The sequence below is a fragment of the Quercus suber genome, unplaced genomic scaffold, assembly GCF_002906115.3.
Source record: "Quercus suber isolate HL8 unplaced genomic scaffold, Cork oak 2.0 scaffold_197, whole genome shotgun sequence".
Classification (NCBI taxonomy): domain Eukaryota; kingdom Viridiplantae; phylum Streptophyta; class Magnoliopsida; order Fagales; family Fagaceae; genus Quercus; species Quercus suber.
Window position 1 is genome coordinate 528,686 of NW_027069655.1, and position 3,859 is coordinate 532,544.

The 3,859-nt window shown below is 33.5% G+C and overlaps 1 long non-coding RNA gene across 1 annotated transcript; it reads right to left on the reverse strand.

Annotated features, from left to right (window-relative positions):
• Nucleotides 1–1,474: 1,474 nt before the first annotated feature.
• Nucleotides 1,475–3,205, reverse strand: LOC136069926 (uncharacterized). Its single transcript, XR_010631127.1, has 2 exons — nt 2,235–3,205; nt 1,475–1,901 (listed from the first exon to the last, which is right to left on the reverse strand). It is a non-coding gene; the product is annotated as an uncharacterized LOC136069926 (long non-coding RNA).
• Nucleotides 3,206–3,859: the final 654 nt, after the last annotated feature.

Here is a 3,859-nt window from a genome sequence, read left to right on the forward strand (position 1 = left end):
TTTAATTATTATCTACTATTGCTCTTAAATTTGGTATATGTTTATATAATGTGAAAAAGTGTGCTTAGCAATATATTAAAAATATAAATAAATATATTTTTAATAATTTTTTAATCGCCGAGTCCCGTACACCCGCACCCACCTTTTTCAAAAATTGCCAAGTCCCGCACCCGCACCCGCACCCGCACCCGCACCCGAGTCCCGAAACGCACCCGTGCTTCCTAGCTTGTTGCCCAACTGATTCATCTGCAATACACATTACCCAATATGCTGCAACATCAAAGAACTCTGTCAATAACATGGCACAATAGAAAGATGAGAATGTCAAATTACCTCAAAGAACGATTAGTAAAAGCAATTAGATATACAAAATAAAAGCAAGAAAACCTTGACACTAGAAACTTTAGGTGTCTTGTTACAATGAACCTACTTTACTTTTCACCAACTAAATAAAGTGACTAAAACGTGCTTTTTGATGCAAAGAAAGTGTCCTTGTAATAACACACAAATAACAAGCCAGGTTTCCTAAAAGTCCTTCCGATTATAAATTTATAATGCCCCAATTTGAATAATGTGAAAATCTGGACCTATCATCAAGAGCTATTCGTTGAGCAACAAAGCAAATTGGCACAACCCCTAACTCTGAATGTCTAATCAATGTCCTCTTCAATTGTTTTGGTCAGACCATTAACCTTTTTTTTTTTTTTGATAAGCAACCAGGCCATATGCTTAAAAAGCAACAGCATGCACTTAGTCAAGAATAAGTTGAATAACTACTAATTAATCTAATCCTTACTCTCTCTTTAAGCAAGTGGGTAGGGCTGCCTAATTCAATCTAAAGATTGGCTAGAACATTTTTATTTTTTAGCTATGATTCAAAATTGGGAAATGTTAATGGATTCTTGAAGGCATTGGTTTAAAAACTATTCTAAAGAATTTTTTTTTTTTTTTTTAGGGGAGAAAAAATTAATTGTTTTGATGGTTTTTTATATTTCTCATAAAAGTATTATTAAAACTTTCCTAAAATTGTTTATTAATAGAACTCTTCAAAAATAACTAATTTAGCCGCTCAACCATATGCTTTTGAAAATGAAATTACCATATTTAGCATATAGTTTAGGGACCAAACGAGTTATATCAAAAATGTCTTGGACTTACTTGACATTAGTCCAAACTTCAAGAGTGCTTACTATATTTTACCCAATAAATTTTAAAAATCTTTGTGTACTATGGGTAACAAAAGGAATGGGGTTTTGATTTTCACTCATCCACTTTTTTATATTTCTTTTTTTCACTTCCATTTTTATGTATTAAAATGTAGACATCCCGGTGTCCATTGTGAATATGTGTGTGAAATATTAGATGTAAATGCTAAAGTATGAAATCAACCACCAAACACCGTTTATAAGGATAAAAGTCCTTTTTTTCCACTTATGAGAGAGAGAGAGAGAGAGAGAGAGAGAGAGAGAGAGAGTTGATCTCATGAACAAAATAGTACAATGTAATCTCAGTATTAACTATGGGATCTATAAGCTTTCTAGACAAACAGAGAAAGATGCATAGAGAGTGAGAGTAAAGGTTTAAGTGAAATTTTTTCACCAGTGTGAGATATTTCATATTAGTAATGATATTCTTTCCACATTAGCATTTCATTTAAACAAATTCACAAAGCAAGTGGCATGGCTGATGACGACATTGTTCCTGATCTTCAATAGCAAATCCATTTATCTGCTTCATGAAGAACCAAATCTTCATTAAGGTGGTACTAGTCCAGGTAATTTGAGTGGGAGTCATTCTTGAAGTTACCAATTCAAAACAAGCTATAAGATTGCTGAAGAATCTAAAGCATGCTCTTTCTTGATGTACTAGCAGTCATCTGAGTGCAAGATGTGCATGTCAACCTGATATTATTGAGGTAATTAATCGAGCAGGTGGCCTCAATTCCCGTAACGTAAAGAGTCTGTACTAGGCATTTTGAGGAATTTTATATCTTGGAAGCTGATTTGAGTATTAGCAACAACAGTGTGATTCTTGATGACATGAATTGGTACATTAATAAGCATAATGGTAAGTCCAGAGCCAAAAAATTTTATATATTTTTTCACAACTGTTGAGATGACAAGTTGTTAATAGCTGATGATAAAATGATGTCAATAGTGGCCAGATGATAGCTAATAAAATTTTGTCTACTCATCCATTATGAAAATTGTGTTGAAAATTGTCGGGTATCTTACATTGGATGCCAACTCAATGGGAGATATTTGTTTTTGAGTGCATCACTTTGAAGAGGCATTCATGAGAGTAAGGGAAGACACAGCATTGCCGTCGACACATGAAGATTTGTTTGGTGGGGTCATCATTTGCTGATTCTTGAGATGAATGGAATGTGTGGTTGGTAATGAAAAGACAATAATATTGATAATGACATTGCCAGGCTGGCACATTAGAATTACGCAGCACAAATCAAGCATTGCTAGGCTGCCTGGTTTTGCACTATATGCAAAAGGATTGTGACATCCAGTGCATGCAGTATTCCGGATGCAACTGGGGGTGTGATTATTTGCACGGTTCTGAACTTCTCATACTTTTGAATCTGTATAAGTGGGTTGGTTGAGTTGTTATGGCTGTTGGGCACCATAACAATACCAATATGTAATTAAAACTCTATTCAAATTTCATAACTAATAGGTTATGTAATTAAAGCAAACACAGATAGTCATTTGAAATGTCTAGTTGGTTAAAAAGAACTTTCCTTCTGTCTAGTCTTTCATTGCCTAGATGCTTTGCTTTACAGAAGCACATCCATTTATTCTACATTGCAATTTTTCAGTTTAAATGTTGGTTATCTCTTAAAAATACATAAAGCATTGCTTCAACAATGATGATATATCTATCATACAAGATTTACATTGTTGTAATGGCCTTTGCCAAAAGAAATATTACCACAGAGAGTTCAACTGCCATAAGTTGAGCCTCTTTGCTGGAAAGTTCTTCCTAAATTGCATTCTCCGTTTGAATGCTTCCATTGTTGAATAGGCACCTCAGAGCTATCTCATAGGAAGAGAATATAGCCCCATTCACCACAAATGCCCTAGCAACAGCAGTTCCTAATCCTCGCCAAAGCACGTGATATCCTTCGTCTTTGACAATCCTGCGGAAGCAATCAACAATGCCAGTATATTGCTGTAGAGATGAGAGTGATTGTGCCTGTNAACCTTTTTTTTTTTTTTTGATAAGCAACCAGGCCATATGCTTAAAAAGCAACAGCATGCACTTAGTCAAGAATAAGTTGAATAACTACTAATTAATCTAATCCTTACTCTCTCTTTAAGCAAGTGGGTAGGGCTGCCTAATTCAATCTAAAGATTGGCTAGAACATTTTTATTTTTTAGCTATGATTCAAAATTGGGAAATGTTAATGGATTCTTGAAGGCATTGGTTTAAAAACTATTCTAAAGAATTTTTTTTTTTTTTTTTAGGGGAGAAAAAATTAATTGTTTTGATGATTTTTTATATTTCTCATAAAAGTATTATTAAAACTTTCCTAAAATTGTTTATTAATAGGACTCTTCAAAAATAACTAATTTAGCCGCTCAACCATATGCTTTTGAAAATGAAATTACCATATTTAGCATATAGTTTAGGGACCAAACGAGTTATATCAAAAATGTCTTGGACTTACTTGACATTAGTCCAAACTTCAAGAGTGCTTACTATATTTTACCCAATAAATTTTAAAAATCTTTGTGTACTATGGGTAACAAAAGGAATGGGGTTTTGATTTTCACTCATCCACTTTTTTATATTTCTTTTTTTCACTTCCATTTTTATGTATTAAAATGTAGACATCCCGGTGTCC